Genomic DNA, 17804 nt, shown 5'->3' with positions numbered 1-17804 from the left:
AACAATGGTTCCTTGAGGTGCCATGTGGTACACATTTACAGAGAAAACTTGTTTCACTGTTTAGTTACCACTTTGTTGGTCTCCCTCCAAGCACACCTTGGGGTGTGAAGAAGGACAATACAGCCTTTTCACAGCTCTGACCCAACCATCACACCTATCCAGGACGGGGACAAAAGCAATTGTTCGCAATGAAAGCAGAGAGAGAGACAGAAATGAACTCAATATGAAACAATGGACTCAGATGGCAAAAAATATTACACAGTTTAAGTTACAGGAAAGGTGGTGGATTGTAAAAATGTGTGGGAAATTGAGAATTTCTGATATTTTCCTTTAGAGTGTTTGTGCTGTATTCAGTGGTCCAGTGACAAGCAGCTGTGGCTGTAAGAAATATCTATTTAGTCCCCTGCACCAATTGCTTCATATCCCCTATCAAACAACCCCTTTGTGTCACTGTTTCGTCCAAGCACAGTGAAACAGTGAGCTGCATTGACGAGATGCAGACAGATTATCTTGTTTGAATGGCTTTTCCAGAGCAGCAGAAAGGCCAGAACAACAATAGGTAACTTGTTGTAGGCACAACAAATCTAATATTCATTTAACATAGCCTTGTTGTACGCTACCCGTGGGGGCTGCTCAAGCTGGTACAGTAACTGTTTGTATTTGCATAATACACTTCACCTCTGCAGGGCTACTAATTGGGCTGGTTGGAGGGAGCCAAAAGACCCTGATGAAAGAGAGCAGCAGGCACAGTGATCACAGGAGACAACAATGAAGGGATTGAAATAATTTCTTTTGTGGCTGTATGGGACTGTCTTTTCCTCTCTGACAGTCTGACTTTCCCAAATACAAAAAAGAGCAGACAGGGGTTCACAGGGCACTAAGGTGGTGCAGTGGTTAGCGCTGTTCCCTCACAGCATGAAGGTCCCGGGATCAAATTTACCTGTTGGCTGCGGCTGTTCTGTGTGAAGCTTGTGGGTTCTTTCTGGATATGTTTGCTTCCTCCCAAAGCCGTAGCCATGCATGGGGTTGTTTAACTGGTCATTCTAAATTGAGTGTAGGTGTCAGTGTGATTGGTTGTATGGTCCAGGATGCACCCCACCTTCTACTGCTATGACAGCAGTAAAATGCTGCGATGCTGAATTGGATCAGGAGAAAAAAAACTGATAGATGGAGGCAGGACTCATGTATTACATTTATTTATCAATTAATCTGAGAGAATCCTGAATCTTTGTTCATATATGATCTAAGCATACTGGAGAACAGCGATGTGTATATGCAGTTGTCTCTCATGTGTGAACTTTGCAAGCACTTTTGGGTTTGTTACTACGCAGCATGTGAGTATGTGTACAGACATGCACGTTTGTGTGGGTTTCGCATTGTGTGTGTGTGTGTGTGTCCTTGACATGATAAAACGATTCTCCTTTTCTCTTGCATTCATTTTCAGTGATTTCAGCTCTATTTGATGCTGCTAACATTGGCACAGAGGTTTTGGTTTTCCCCTGCTTAGCCATGACGGTCATTAATCATGGATCTTCGTGTATCGGAACCTGACAGGACTTTTCATAGCTTCACAGTTTGTGGTGAAGTGCAGCTCTAAGGAAGTGCGTGACTGAGGTTGGCAGTAGTACTAGAGCTTGAGTCTGCAGACCAGATTTCGACTTGTTTTATTACCTTCCCCAGGAGTTTAAGTGTTGGATCATAATCATTCACGCACACACCAATAAATATTTTGGAAGTTATTCACACATATTTTTGTATGTCAGTAAAAGCTGTACCAAAACTATGTACAACACCTGAAACAGAAAATTGAAGGTTACACAAGTTGAAAGCGGTTAAAACAGTATAATTTCTTTCTGATTTAAATCAGTGAGAAATCCTTTTTTTTCCCCTTTTCTCATATTTTGGATTGTCAGATCATATCACGATGGTGGTGCTCAGTAGCATTGCCACCTCACAGAAAGCAGGCTCTGGGCTGTGTTTTCATTTTCCCCTCACTGACCGTACACACTTTTTAAGTTAATCTAAACTGTCAGTAGATGTGGTTTTCTGTCTCTCTTTTATCCCTATGATGGGCTGGAAACGTATCCAGGGTGTACCCCCACCAATGCAGATTATTTTCTAGTGTGCCAAAGGTAATTTTGTTGGTATCGATATTACCAGAAGTGACAGCAGAGCTGGCATGTTTTCATCTTATGAGTCTGTGACAAAATGCAGTTCTTGGAGCACAGACTATTGTGGAAACTAGCAGAAAGGCAGTTTTGCGTAACCTGGCTGGCAAGCTTTAGCATATGGTGCCAACTCTAAGGGATGCAGTCGTGGGATGTGACATGCATGTAGTTGGCAATGAAATATTAAATATTAAGTGCTTGTATATTACTATCTAACCTTAGATAAATTCTTGAAAGCTGCAGGCAGAACCATCTAAGAGCCTAGACTACTCTCAGGAGGATCTTGGGGTTTTGTGTCTTGCCCAAGGAAACTTCAACACACCAACCCCGTGTTTATCGGTCTCCGGTATCTGAGACTTTGTTGTGGCCAGTGTGATTCCAGGAGGAATTCTAGTTTTGATTCTGGCAACATTAACTTGAATTAAAAAAGCAAATTTACTGAAATACGTCATGTTGGTTTTGTCCATAACTTTGAATTGAATCTTTATTTTGAACATGTTAAAAAAAATACAAGCACATAGAAATAAAAAAGAGACAAACTTCATGTAATGTAACACAATATTGCAGGACAAACTGGTTAAAAAACGAATACAACAAACAGGAAGGAACAACACAGACAAAGGAGACGAACGTTCAGTAACAGAAAACGTGTGTGTAAAGTGTTTGTGAAACTGAATGTTTAGAGTCAATCAGATATTCAACCAGTTTCTCGAGCAACAGAAGGAAACTTCATGTCCTCTATAGGAAACAGGTGCTGAGTCAGTGAGGAGAGGAATTTCAGAAGAATGGGGAGGGAAAGGTAGCGTGTCAGAGGGTGCATGAGCGAGAGACTGAGAATGAGAGGTGTGTGGTAAGTGTGTGTAAAAGAGAGTGTGAGTAAGCCTTGGAGCTGAGGAAAGAACAAGGGGAGGAGACTCTCCGGGGATTGCGTGCGGACATCAAATGTTTACCTGTAACAAAGAGAAAGGGGAAGGTGTAGAAGGCAAAAAAGGAGAGGAAAAAAAGGCCGTGGTTTACAGGGGTGGGCGGGGACCCAAAGCCTAAAGCATGAGCTTCGCACGCAACTTAACAATACTACCTTTATGAAGACTGTATTTCATTAGTCAGTGAGCACACACACACTCACATGAGATAGCGTTGGTGTTATACATGCCCACAAGCACACACCGACACAAGTCAAGGAATTTAACAGGAATAGATAAGTGGTGGCATTCACACTGCAGCTCTCCTTGTCACACAATGGAAAAAGTTAAGGAAGATCAAAGGCACTTAGATTATTTTAAGGCAAACATGGTTTTTTTTTTTAACAACAAATGGGACAAAATAACTGATGCCATCTGTGGAACAGCTGGAGTTTCTGTTTGGCAGAGATATTTACTTGCGACTGTCCAAGCTCAACCCAGAACTTCTCAAAGCAGATGTTTAGCATTCTCACACATTCCAGACCCTCCCCATAGTTACCCTGTTCATTTTTTCCCCTCTATAATTGCCCAACAAATCACAACAAAATGAGAGACAGCTTTTGTTGCTGAAAGTACAGAGAGTGTCAGTAATTCACCAATAGGCGACCCCCCTTTTACTTTCTTTGGGGGTCTCTCTCAATCTGCAATCTACAGTATCTGCATGACTCTCCGTGTCAAAATTGCCTTATCTGCAACGAGAATAAAAAGGCTGGAAAAACATGGGTTGGCGTAGAACTGATAATAGATTACTATCAACAGTCACGTCATGTATTTACATTGTGTGCTCTCAATTGTAGACCCTTAAAGTGACACCTCTGAATAATCTCTCTACGAATAACATTCACACCTATTAAGACGTGTTTTTTTTTCTTTCTTTTTTTTACCATTTATATTATTATGATAGTGTGTTGTATATTCCCCTTCATAATACTGCACATACAAAATATCCTCAGCACAATTAGAACTTTTACAAAATCCAACATTTCAACTTTTTGAATATAAAAAAATCTGTCAGTCACTGCTCTGATTGGCAACTTGCGTGTAAAAGGCAGAGTTGTTGGGATTTAGCTCAGGGCGCCTGCGGTCAGCGCAATATGTGTACTGTAAATAATTTGGCTGTGTATCTCGTGTGATTGTGTGAGCAGGGAGGGAGAGACGGGCAAGCGAGCTACGCACACACTGGGATCAGGGCTTCCTCTCCTGCGAGTATCAGCAGTCAGAGCGCAAGGTACAATAGGGAGCATTGTTCACCTGGCAGGCCCCTGCTTGCCGACTCCCCCTCCATACCTGAGCACAGAGACAGGTGTATTTCTCCTAGTCACGCATAGCCCTGCCACACTCCCAGCTGCCTACACACTGCTTTCCACCAAAATCTACCCCCCTGACCCCTCCCCACAAACACAGACATTTAGAAAAGCATCCAGAGGAAAAATTTAAAAAAAGGCTTCATATGCTTATTCTCCAACTAGAGGTGTTAACTTACTCATAGTATTTCCCCTATTTGAACAATTTTAGCCTCACCTTCATTTTTTCCTGTTTAAAATTTTAAACTTCATGAGGGCTCTTTGTAGAGTCACCAAGCCAGAACTCATGCTCCTTGAAATGCATGCACAGGTATGCAGCTGCATGCTCCTTGGTGCTTAGTGTGTTCATAATTAGAGCTCTAAATTTAGGTTTTTATAGACTAAGGTTTGCTCTTTGACATAGAAACCCAATAAACCAAGACACCTGCAATGGTCAAACTACGCTACACGCCAGCAAGGGTGTGTTTCTCCGAATAAATTCCGCCTGTGCCCAGTGAAAGAGTGAATGAGTCATACAGGCTACATGTCAGTGGTTCTGTAAGCCTAGTCCAGGCCAAAAGTTCATTTAATTTCTCCTCAAGTGAGAAAACTTGGTTGGGTAAACACTGGAACTCCAGTTACAGTTTGACATCTTAATGCAGGATGAGATGGGAAAGGCTTGAGCGAACTGATTTACCAAAATCTTTACGGTTAGCATCAATCAAATGAGGGGGTTTGAGGGGGATTGTGCCATTGATTACATGGTTTTCTTTGAAAGGCTCTCTCTTCCATAGATCTGACTCCCTAAGGTGCTGGAAGGAATCCAGCTCTATCAGTCTCATAGCACAAGAGGATTAGCTCTTTATCCTGGGTGATTCTATAGAAAAGAGGTACACGCCACATTATGTCTCATTATGTAAAACTGGTGAAAGCCATTTTTAGTTTCACATGAGAAATTTTCACCCACTTCAGTGAGAAACCTTGCCTTGACCTCTGTTTTGCTACACTTTGCCCATTCCCACAGGCGTGCCAAAAAAAACAGACGGAAATCTGCATGTTGGCTGTATGTGAAATTACATGAGCTGCCAACATGGAATCTAACCTCATGTTTCCTGGCTGATATTTACCCAATTAATTCCCAGGCGGATGTAGAAGCAATAACACTCATGAGAAGTGGGAAAGTGAGAAAATAAAGAATGGAAACCTAAGCAGACTAGCAATTTTGTGGTTGGGGCCATACCAGAGAAACAGCATAAAGTTATTGGGAAATATGTGTCATTGTGTCATCCACCCTGTTATTTCTGTAAGGTCATTACCATCCTTCCCCCTGTCCCCACCTGTGATCCAGCTTATATCCCTCTATAAGAGCAGAGGTATGGCCTTCAGTAATGTCTCTCTTTCAGTCTCATAGGCTCTTCTCTATATCCTGCTGAAGCTTAGGTACTCAGGGTCACATAAGGAAACATTTGTTCCCAGTCTGGTTGAATAGAGCCTTGTGTTGGAAGTAGTCAAAGAGATACAAGGGGATAGGACATCCAAACAGTCCAACACAAGGGCTCTGCTCTGAAGCCCCTCTCTGTCTGAGCTGGGCCAGTAATGAATGTGCTCTAGTCTTAATCACTCTCAGAGCACACACTGGAGATATGACTGACTCAATTGTCCTCGTCTCTATGTTTTCTACGTTGAAAGCAGAAGGTCATGAGGGTCATCGCTTTCAGTAAATATTAGATTTGTTTCACCCACTCCAGGTGATGGCGGCCTCGCTTGGCTCCTTTGCCAGTAGATTTCCACATATCATAAGTTTTACACTTGCACGACTGTCTGTGGGTGTACACTCAGTCTCGTTTCCTCTGGATTTTTTTTTTTTAATGCATTCCTCCTTTTTCCTCCCATCTGTGTGAGAAGCATTCAGCATGGGTTTGTGCTCCCTGGATATGATTATCCTTGTCACACCAATCTGGAAAACATTTGTGTGCACATTAGCACATACCTACAGACGCATGCTGGCGTGAGTGGAGACACGGTGTAGGAGGATGCACACAAGTGAGCATAAACACATTTGCAGGCTGTTGCACAAACAACCTGGAAATCCCACCCGCGCATGCTTTAAGGGGATACACTGAGAAGCAATGCATTTTCATTTGATTTAATACTGCTGTTCAGCTGGCTGCTGGCTTAACATGAAAGCTGGCACACTGTGTTTACATTCATCACATTGTTTTGGATAAGGGATAAACACCTCTTAATTACCCCATGGCAGATAATTGCCTCAACTAATACTTTAATTCAGTCTTGATTAATGATTAATGAGCTACGAGAAAAATTGTGGAAGAAGCGAGGTCGACACAGTGAACCAGATTAAAAAAGTGCAACCCTCCTTTTCTTTCTTTTTTCCTTTCTTCCCTTTTTTTAAAGGAAAGAAAAAAAAACCCCTTCACACTGCAGCGGTGGCTTAGGAATGTGAGACAGGAATGCTGTTGAGTTACTATAAAGGGGGTTTGATCACTGAAAACAATGTCTTTGTGTTTTCGTCCCCAGCGCTAGTCACGCAATGCTGTATGCGCAAACCTCCAGCAACTTTTCAACCCCTGCACACAAGAAAGCCATCAAGTACCTGCAATTGACAGAATCGCGTGCAATTCAGGTACTCCTGGACTGGACTGGATCGCAGCCAAAAGAACAAAGTAAAAAGTGGAATGGAACCGTGCCAGGCCCTGTGTGAATAGGAGTAATGTATGAGGAACGAAAGTATAATAAAGACTGATATAACTTCAACGTGAATATACTTTTTTATTTATTCATGTTTTTTTCCCCTTTGGTTTAGGTCAGAGTTTATCAGCTTTACTCCCTTAATCCCAGCTTTGTTGTCACTTATATCCTCTCTGCTGTGTTTTAGTCATAAACGCTTCATCCGAGTACTTCTTAAATATGATGAAGTAAAAAACACAACAAAATCACAAATAACAGCAAACATGCATGCAGGCTTTGACTCCACAGTCCACAGTAGAACAGAGAAGAAATGTCCAGCTTTACTTAGCTTCAGCTTATTTTAACTAAGTGGGTTCTGTTCTGATTTTGATCTGTGCTCCATTCCCGTGAATCCAGGCCTTGTTTTGAAGTTTGAGAGCGTGATCCCGGCAATACAAGCAAGCCTGGAGGTGGTTAGGACATGAAAGTGAGGTAAGAAAGACAAGAGATTCATTCATGGGAAGGTGATTCAAGGCACCGACATCTCTGTATCTCTGCACAGCTACAGATGATCATTATTACTCACACACACTGCTCACACGCAACCTGGAATGAAACTGACAGGTGATGAACGATTGCAACAGAGATTGTAACAGCTGATATCCATGACAGCTTTACTGATATTTATAGAATAATAATACTAATACTACTACTGCTAATAATAATAATGATAATATGATCTAATTTCTAATGCCTGTAACTGTTTTAAAAGTTATTTTAAAACTTTTAAAAGTTTAAAAGTTATTTCACCTTTACTTTACTTTCATTATTTTAAGGTTAACCTGTGAAATCGTTTCATTGCGTTCCGTGTTTTCTTTCTTTCTTTTTTGTCTTTAAAAACTGCTTTTAAGGTTTAAACCTGCTGCTGTTTTCCTATTCCAGTTAACTCCACTTACCGTCATGCATTGCGCAACTACGTTTGGTGAAAGCAGCATGTGCTGAGGCGCTCCGCACAAACTATGGCTCAGTGAAGCTGCGGCTCTTGACGAGAGCGCGTCGTGTCAGCAGAGACTCTGGCTGCAGCTGCCGCAGAGACCATCATTGCGCTGGACCCTAAGGAGGAATCAGCATCTTCGAAAATAATCGTTCTGATTGCTTTGCTGGATTTGCCTGGGCGTAAATCGTTTAATGCTGGGGCTCTTTGGACGCATTAACGGGATTAATCGCGACATTGACAAACGTGGAGAAGTTATTATTGTTTTGTGTTTTTGTTTAAACGTGATCACGATGATAGCAGCTGATGGATTGAAAACTCCAGCTATGGATCTTTTCGCGTGTTATAAGGAAATGCTGACTTCAGTCTGGGATGAGTTTCTACTCCTGCCACAGATTCAGCTGCTGGACAAGTCTCTTGGGATATTTGGGATACACGCGTGGTCAAGTGCTGACATTTTCATAGATGGTTAATGTTATATGCTGATTTCGGAAATGAAATCTGTATTTGGTGGATTTTTTTTTTTTTTTTTGCACAGTTGGATATCTTGGATTATGTTTTGGAAGCTGTGCTCCAGTTGATGTCCAGTGATTTGGATAATATGTGCGCATCTCCTGATTCCGCAGGTATGTGGACAACGTCAATATAAAAACCCCTTTGTCAGCAAAAAATATAAGTATGCTTGACCTATGGAGGTTTGTATTTATGTTATACATTCGCGACGTGACAATGCATTCAGCACTGTCTGCTTTGGCCAAAGGTTCTGTTCTTATCTTCTCAACACACCCACATGGGTGCCCATATCTTCTCTACCAAATTATAATTTATACTGAAATTCTTTTGGAAGTGGACTCATTAGGAACATACTTATACATACAAACACAGAAGGTGTGTTTCTGCTCATTGTCAGTTGGGAGCTGTGTATTTTGACAATGGAAGCCTCGTCAAACTCTCATTAAGTTCACCTGTTCAGTAGGTGAGAACTCTTCTTTATTATTCTCTAACATCATTACATATGCATCTGTAAATGTTAAAGAAGAGGGGAAATGGCTCAATTTAATATTTCACATGCATGTGTTGAGCACAGCCATTGGCTATGCACCTGCACTGCCGGGTGTTCACAGCCTAGAGAGCAATGACCTGTTGTAAGTTGTTAAAGACCAGGTGCAGCTGAAATAAATCCACAGTGTGGATACAGTGTTCATAAAAAGGAGCAGGCCCTCCCACCGCTCATACAGTAACTCCATTCAAGGTGAGAGGAAAGTGCTTTGAGCACTATAACGTTGACCTCAGTGGTAGTGGAACACCTGTCAATCATATCTATCTATCTATCTATCTATCTATGTATCTATGTATATGTATATATATATATATGGAATGTAATTGGATTGTTGAACCTACAGTTCCATGTGATCACCCAACTGATAAACATGCTCAAAATAGCGTGAGATAACCTGCTTTGCAAGTTGGCATGTCCATCTTTTACAAGCCTTGTGTGACTTAACGGCATTGCATTCATAATGGGTGCTGTGTGTGTGTGTGTGTGTGTGTGTGTGTGTGCGCGTGTGTCTGTGTCTTCCTTCATTTGCTGAAGCCTCCACTTTCACCTGTCTTTATCTTTCAGTACCCAGTCCTCTCAATCCCACGCACTTCTGTAGCAATGAAGAATTTCTTCTGTTGTGGTTGTGGGAGGGCACAGAGCTCCACTATATGTCCGTATACAGCTTAGAGCACCGACTGAGCACCCCTCTGTCCACACACACACACACACACACACACACACACACACACACACACACACACACACACCACCTCTATTAAAAATCTTCTCCAAACAAGACCCCCTTTCTCCACTGAAGAGCGACCCTCTGTCTAATGCCAAGTGACTCTCATGGCCAGCATTGACGGTGGGACACTTGCTTCACAAAAGGAGCTGAAGTGTCAAATAAACTCGGTCAGAGCCCCCGACACACAAGAATTCCTTTATCTGGCACCCTGGGAGGCAGACAAAGACAGACTTTGTGTCAGTGAGCAGGCCTTGACTAAACACTGGGGCTTTTTTCCCCCTTACTCCTCTTCTCACAACTTCTGCCTCTTCTTCCTCCTCCTCCTTTTGTAATTTAAACGGCAAAGCGGGAGCAATATCTGACCCCGGTTGTCCAGCATCTGTCCTGCGCATGGCCAGCATCACCCCTTTCCTTGTTTAAGCCCATCAAAAAATAAAGATGCTTTAATGGAAGCCCACGAGTGATCGGATAGACATCAAAGCAGCCATGACGCTTCAGCAAGTGTATTTCTTTTTCTGATTCTTTTGTTTATGTTTGTCATAGCTAAAAATAGCAGGAATTTGCTTTCTCTCAGTTTTCTGTGCTGTCATATGATATGTTTGTGGTGAACCACAGCAAAGAACCATATACACACACCGGGGCAAGACTTAACAACCCTGTATTTACTCCAATCAACGTTTCAGGAGGACCTTGTCATCACTGGCAATTGAGTTTCAGCTTCAAGTTGATTTGTGTTGTCGGGAATATAATACGCTAATCTAGTTGTTTCTATTTAGTAAGATGCAGCTGATGTTTATTAGACGATTAACACCAGTTTACACTCCCTGAATATAAATGTCATCTAAGCAAATCAGGGAGCGCGTGCACTGTTTCTACACTGCGGTCTGAAGCAGATTACATATCTAATTACTAGTGATGGGAAAGGATCTCATGTAGCTCCCCATGCTCCTCACAGATCCTCATGTAGCTGTGACAGCCATGTGCATCAGACCCCTGAGAGTGCTATCACAGGCATATAGTCCCGAGCACCATGCGGTTAAGGTAAACGGATAGAGTTCATGTGGTCGAGCGTGTTAATGGTGTGTTTATGAGCTTAAGCTGAGTGGTGATTTATCATGTCTAAACTCAAGGCCTACCTCAGCTCCCTGGCCCCCGATTGAGCTCACAGGGTGACAACACGCACTGAGCAGCATGACCTCCTGGTGAACTATGACTCAATGTCATGACTGCTTTTGACCACTGAAGAGAAATGGAAGGCAATAGGAACATTTGTTATTCATTATTACACAAACGGCCCTCAGGATTATCTCATCCTGTCCTCAGGTTCAAAGCTTAAGACGCAGGAAGACATCCTTACATCATTAGTGTCAGATAACGACTTAATGAGCTCGAGAAATACCAGCCTTAAAAGAAAATGCTCCTGGTATCTTTTTATATAGAGCACCATTTAAACTTTTGTGTGTGTGTGTGTGTGTGTGTGTGTTTGAATGGGCCCTAAAGTTTGTCTGAACAGGAGAACTGTCATTTATTAGTAGTGCGGGAACAATGGGGAGCTTGTCTCCGGGGTGGTGGGGGCCGGAGGGGGGGGGCAGTGGAGCCAGGGGAGGGTGGCCTGAGATTGGGCAGCAGCCTCTGACCAAGAACAAGCCCCTGTCTGATGGAGAGAACTGCTGACCCTTCCTGAGTAAAATGGCACCTTTGTTTCGAGGTGTATGTGTTTGTGTCTATGTGTTTATGTGTGTGTGTGTGTGAAAGGGAGAAGGAGAGAGCTTTTGAAAAGCTGGAGCGCTTTATAAAGTGTTTTTCTTCTCAGGGCTTTTGGCAATTGTGTCTCCATATGTGCTGTCTCGTGTTTAAAATTTTGTGATTCTCACACGGTTCAGCTGAAGGTAGGAAGAGAGCGCAAACTGAACTGACACAGCAGCTAAATGGTCCAACATCATGTCATGTTTTTCTGAACGGTCCTCTCGTCTTGCTCACAGTTTCAAATTCGCAGAATATTCTGAAGTTTAGAAATCACGAAACGTCCTTCAAGAGCAGTCACATCAGAATGTGTACATAGCTTTTGTTAATAACACTGATAACACCCTGAAGCTCTGACACCAGATCACCGCCTTAGATTTATTAGCTGTTTTTGGCGTCTTTTAACAGTCTGTGTGGTGCTTTCTTCCTGTAATGATCTCTCATAAGGGAGAGAAGTTGTTTGTTTTAAACATTGGGGTAAAGAAAAATTAAAGGGTGCAGAGAGGAGGTGTAAATGCTGGTGGGTAATGGCAGCAGATTGCTGATTTCCTAAAGGGAAACCACAACTTAGAAGGTGGCTCGTGTGTGTATATTTGCCTCAGGGTGGTGTTATCCTGGTGTGGGAGTTACCAGGAAGTGTGAGGCTGAGAGAGGCATCCAGCCTGTGCTTAGGTGAGAATGAAGAAGGCTGTTTTAGAGGAAGTAGCAAACCTGGGTGGAGGGGTTTTCTGGAGCGATGCCTGGGAGGTATGACACGAAACCTGACTTCTTTGGTTAAAAATTCCCAGTGCACTTTGTGTTTACACCTTTTGAAGTTACATAGCTGTCATATAGCCTGTCACTTCCTGTTATGTGATAAAAAACGGTATGTTTCCTGGAACTGTAATTGTGATCCTACTACCCCATGGGCTTTTTACCTTTTGTGCATAAGAAAAACTACACTGACCTCTGCAGGAGTATAGAAGATAGAGTGTCAGCCCAAATGTTAAGACCAGAGAGCAAACAGTGAAAATGCTCAGCAGGCCACATTACAGGGGCACCTCTGTCAGCACGGGCAGACAGCTCTCCATTCTCACAGGATGCTCTACGTACCTCAAACTTGTCCCAAAGAGGAACGATGCTAAATAAAGACTCGTACCATAATAGTAAAACTCAAATACAAACAACCCGCTCTGATAGTTTGCAGTGTAACAATGATGACACTAGTTTAAAATGCATTTCTTTTAAAGCAGACTTGGAGTGAACTTTCAGGTGCATTCTTAACCGTCCTTGTATGGAAAAAAAATCTGATCGAGAGTTAGAAATACTTTAAATTCCTGACATTTCTCCTTCAGTTTTCTTGCTCCTGTTTTGGAAGGAAAATTCCTCCCTTTGTGTTTTGCTCTCATAAATGTCACATTCCACTGAACCTGTGACCACGTTCCTCCTTTACTTTGCTGGGTGTGGGTTGCCATGGCTGTGTTTCAGCGAGTCACACCTACATAAGTAAGACAAAGTGGGTTTCCTTTCTTTTCCAGTTCGGTCTTTCATTCCTCTTTTCTTTTCTTTTGTCTCCAGTCGGGAGGATAAAGGAGACATTTTCAGTGTGAAGAGGAGCGTGAAATTTCCTGTGTGACCTCCCTGGGACACAGCAGAACACCAGGCTCCTCAGACCGCTGTTTATGTGTGTGTGTTAAGTCATGTGCTCGTGTTGGAGATCCGTGCAATTGTGAAAGCTTTTAGTTCCTTTAAAAGAGATTGAATGTCGTCAACTCGCAGTCGTCTCCACATAAAATGCTTGATTAAGGTTGATTGTTTGATACCTTTGGTTTTCTTGACGCATAGAGGCTCATTGTTGAATTCAAATTTTAGGCCTGATAAGTAGGGGGGCAGATGCTGAGCAGGCCAGTGTGTTGTGCTGTCAAACTATTACTTTGAGCCCTGACAGACAGAGAAGAATTTGCTTGCCAGTGTCACTGAACAGAGTCACAGACTTACAGCACCAAAGTAGTTAAATTGACTGCAAGCTGTCCTCTACTTGGGCCGTCATCAGAAGGCTTCAGTCAAATAAGCAGAGCCATTCATGTTTCCCAGGGGACTGGTTTATTTTGTTATCTTACATTGGCTTAAAATGAAATCTGGGCTTCATAGGTGTGATGTTAGTAGTCCGTGTAAAATAACACTGAGAGAATTGCTGTGCTGTAGTGCCATCTGTAGTCAAGCTTTCGGATTATCTTGATGCATGCCTTACATTCTGCTGCACTCTTGTGGTTAATGTGTGCAACAACATAATCCTGGTTTTCTGGCCTGCATTTCTTTCTGTGGCCACTTAAAATGTGTGGCGCTAATTTGAAACTTTACTCCTACCTCCGGCAGCCAGCAGAAGTGGAAGGGTTGCATCAGGGATGGCATCCAGTGAAAAATCTATGACACAACGAACATGCAGATCTGTTTGCATCCCTGTGGAAGAAGAAGGTTTATCCCTCGGGAAATTAGTTTTCATTAGGGTTTTGTACAGCTGCTGTTATTGTGTATATATTTATTTATATTTCTTCATACATTCTGATATAGTTCTATATTGTGTATTGTGTATTTTGTTGTACAGTTATTTTATTTTCAACTTTAATTTATATTTTTATCTTATTCTTTCTCAGTTAAATTTACCCTTCATTCTAATTTGTGTTGTACAGTTATTTCCTTTTTAACCTTAATTTATATTTTATTCCTTCCTAGTAAAATTTACCCTTTTTAATTTTTCATATTTATTTCCCTTTTTAATTTTTCATATTTATTTCCTATCTTATTCATAGCCTTTTCCTTTTTTGTTTTCTTTAGGTCACGAGCAGTTGTCCAAGCATTTCACTGCATATCGTACTGTGTATGACTGTGTACGACTGTGTACGTGACAAATAAAATTTGAATTTGAATTTGAATTTGGTTTTTTTAAAGCTTTGTGGTGGTTTTCTTAGTGCCTTTTATCCAACGAATTATGATCACAATATCTTCATTTATTTTGAAGAAAGAAGATCGGGGTTTGAAATCAAAGAGAGATTAAAATCAATGACAAAATCACCATAATTACTAGTTAAATGTTTTTTTAAGGAATTCAAAACATTTCACATGTCTGTGATTTTTTTTAATGACTTTCAGGAGTTATGAAAATCTCAACAATGGCATTGTCACCTTAGCTGATTAAAACTTCCAGTAATTCTGGCTCTCCAAACTACAGCTGGAGAGATCACCCTTTTTTGTTCAGACAACTTTGGCTTACTATGAGTTAGCATGCTAACAAACAACACTTAGAAATTAAACTTGATAAATATTTTCTAGTGGCTAACAACTTGAAAGTCTTTGATGATATCCTCCTACCCTTCTACCCTCTTTGATCACGCTGTGTGCTGAGGGTTCCAGAGTAGTAGGGGAGTACATGTTGAGCTGCTGCCATCAGATATGACACTGGGGTCCAGGTATTACTCATGCTTTGTGGACCTTATTATTTGGGTGCCCACTCGGGCACTTTGTGCTGTTTGTACAGCGTGTGATTAATCACCCACCACCACATATATATTTAAATGTGCAGGCTGCACTGAAAAAAGGGGGCATTTACAGATTGTGCGTTCATCTATAACATGTTCTACTTTTCATACTGTTATCATGGTCTCCCATTGTAATGTACACTGACTACACTGAATCTATCTAATGTTCATCTGTCATAGTAGTGTAAAAATCCATCTTTGAAATCTGATCTTCTAATTTACAGTGCTTAACAAATTTCTATGACAGTCTGTCATAAAAAAAGGAAATCTGTTAAAATCTTGTTTGAAACTAAAAGTTTTATTGTTTTTATTAAGCAAATGAGACAAACTTAAATTTGTTAAGCATTGCAAATTTAATTTTATGTCACAAGCTAAATAAAATGTAAATAGATTCTAAAAAATTGATAAAACATAATAAAATAGTTAAAAGAAAATTAAAAAATGTCATTTTGGGGACACATTCGCTTGCTCTCTTGTTTTGCTGTGCCTTGTGACGTCCCCCACACACTTCCTTGACTTCACCACTAGAGGTCACAATTGGATCTTTTCTGTGGGGTTTCTCAAGGCCCCACTTTCTATTTGTGTTTTATTGTATTATTAAGTGTAATTAGATTACATATATCACCTGTCACAGTAGATAAACATGTTTCATATACAGTTATTACACCTCGCTGACTCTTCTGCCCTCGGTTTAACTGTAAATCACAGCAGAGCTTTCTTTCCTCTACTACAGCACAGTCATTAGTACAATATGTCCTCTACTGCTAGAGGTTGACTTTTTTTTTTATCACTAAAAGTGTTTTTAATATTTTTATACTTTTATACTTACAAATGCTTTGAATAGCATTCATTCACATCCTTCACTTTTCAATTTGTTGCAGTATTTGTAGAATGCAGTGCTGGAAGCTTCTGGTCTTGAATCTCCTGGTTGGCTGGGCCTTTCATTGTGGGTTTACGTGTTCTCCCTGTGGCTGTATGGCTTTCTCTTGGTGCTCTGGTTTCCTCACACAGTCCAGTGACTTGCTGGTGATTTTACATTGGCTTTATATATAGATGGAAGAGTTTATGGTGGTCATGTCTCTGTTTTATCCCTGGGATTGACTGAAAACTTTTCTAGGGTGTAACCTGCAGCTTGCTCTGTGACATCTTAGATGGGCTCGAGTCTGCATCCAGCTGACCTAACCTAAGATGGAGAAGGTTTAGGTTTGCTGTTAAGAAACTGAATGCATGGCTAGATTTGCAGTAGGTTTCCATTGCTGGTCCGGGTACATGCGACCACTAGGTGGCAATGTGGTAACATGAAATGTGGCTCTCTGTCTGGAAAATAAAAGCTAGCAAAGCTACTTTGCATGTTGCAGTGAACCTGTGATCTATGGAGTAATGGATATAGATTGGCGTTATTATCTTCTTATTGCCCCTCATTCTAGCTCATCTCCCTTTGAAGATCAAAGTGGCCGTGTGCCTCTGTGTGTACCGACACCGATAAAATCAGAGTGAAGTTCAATAAAGTTCACTTTGTACATCTGTCTCCCATGACCCTTTTCCAGCCCTGCAAGTTGCTGTCAAATTACAGGAAACTCAAATATGCAGCATTTTTGATTACTGCTATCAAGATAATCTGGACGATTTCAACAAAGTTTTAAATACCTGATAATTTGATAAAGTGCTGAAAAAAACAAAAACAGCCTTCAACGCCCACTCTGTCCTTTAGATTTAACAACTACTGAGCAATCAATTCATTCATGTACTTCAGCTCTGCTATAAACTTCAGACATTAACGAACAGAGAATGAATGAAGCGGAGATAAAACTGGCCTACTTCAGGAACAGGTGGGGCAACTTATGACAAAGTGACAGCACAGTCATTAGTACAATGCAAGTAGAGTTTTCATTCCCACGGGTGTCCCATATGCATGTGTCTGCACAAATTGTGTGTAGGCCAAAGTCATACTTTGGTCTACACATCTTGCAGCTTTTGCATATTTGTAAAGGTGAAGTTTTCCATGTGCTCTTATTGTGTACATCACATTGTTGTACGTTGACCAATTTGCTTTAAACAAAACAGGTTTGAAACTATGCAGTTTTTCAGGTTAGATAAACCTGAAAAAGTTTGAGATTAGAGATGGAAAAGAGTGTCATGGGAACAGGTTTTAATCACAGGAGGATTTTTATGTGACCTTTTGGCCCTGTAGTGTCTTTGACGTTAGTGTCTCAGAATGTCTCTCAAACAGTCTGTGCATTCATACTCAATGCAGTGTGTGCACATGTGCAATTAGACATTTACTGTTGCATGCATTTGTGTATATGTAAAGTGTGTGCACTTTAAATGCAAAGCTGCAAGTCATGCACAAATGCACTATATCAAGTCATCCATAATCTACAGCCTATCAGATTTCTCTTTTTGAGTATGTCAGTCATGGAACTTAGACCTTTGACACTTTAAAAAAAAAAGTTGAACACACACACTGAGATATGCAAAGCCTTCTTAACTTTAGTCATATTTCATGTACTGTAGGTCCCTCTTATCGCCTCATTTCTTTCTCACCAAAGCCTAAATACATTTCCAACCTGCGGGCTTATCAAAGCTGTTGACCATTCATATCTGTTCTTGTTGTATTTTCCATATACTTTCTGTTTATTCTCAGTGAAAGTGCAAACTTGTACT

The 17804-nt window shown here is 41.2% G+C and overlaps 1 long non-coding RNA gene across 4 annotated transcripts in view; it reads left to right on the top strand.

Annotated features, from left to right (window-relative positions):
- Positions 1-17804, top strand: part of LOC120744966 — a 114872-nt gene that overhangs the window by 59919 nt on the left and 37149 nt on the right. For 2 of the 4 annotated variants that reach the window (XR_005698507.1, XR_005698508.1), the window contains exons 1-2: positions 7605-7725; positions 8044-8721. This is a non-coding gene — a long non-coding RNA (uncharacterized LOC120744966). The other 2 variants (XR_005698510.1, XR_005698509.1) reach the window with 2 other exon arrangements.

This window comes from Simochromis diagramma, unplaced genomic scaffold, assembly GCF_900408965.1.
Source record: "Simochromis diagramma unplaced genomic scaffold, fSimDia1.1 OVJJ01000321.1, whole genome shotgun sequence".
Lineage (NCBI taxonomy): Eukaryota > Metazoa > Chordata > Actinopteri > Cichliformes > Cichlidae > Simochromis > Simochromis diagramma.
The sequence above is the reverse complement of the archived record's forward strand: the minus strand, read 5'-3'. Positions and strand labels throughout refer to the sequence as shown.